Raw genomic sequence first — 327 nt, 5'->3', positions numbered from 1 at the left:
GCAGAGAATGAGCCCAGAAACGGACTCTGGAGGAAGAGGGGGACAAAGAGACTCCGAAGAAACCTCACGCCTGTCCTATAATGTTTGTGCGGCACCGTCAGGTACTGTAGCCGCCAAGCACCACAGACCTGAGCTGGCCTCCGCCATTCACAGCGAGTGTGGCTGGCGCCAGGCCTCGCCCCACCCGGCAGCCGTTCCTGTCGTCTTCCTACTTCGCGCCAGGCCCCCTCGGCCTCGGCCACGCCCTCGCGGGCCCTCTGCCCTAACGGCACCCTCCTCCGCGCTCTGCCCCTCCTCTCGCCTGTGTTTCTTCCTGGCGCTTGTCAC

At 64.8% G+C, this 327-nt stretch overlaps 1 protein-coding gene across 4 annotated transcripts in view; it reads right to left on the bottom strand.

Moving 5' to 3' along the window:
* Positions 1-327, bottom strand: part of LYAR (Ly1 antibody reactive) — a 20,158-nt gene that overhangs the window by 5,116 nt on the left and 14,715 nt on the right. The window lies entirely within an intron of this gene.

Source organism: Pteropus vampyrus, unplaced genomic scaffold, assembly GCF_000151845.1.
Source record: "Pteropus vampyrus isolate Shadow unplaced genomic scaffold, Pvam_2.0 Scaffold252, whole genome shotgun sequence".
In the NCBI taxonomy this organism is placed as follows: Eukaryota; Metazoa; Chordata; class Mammalia; order Chiroptera; family Pteropodidae; genus Pteropus; species Pteropus vampyrus.
The sequence above is the reverse complement of the archived record's forward strand: the minus strand, read 5'-3'. Positions and strand labels throughout refer to the sequence as shown.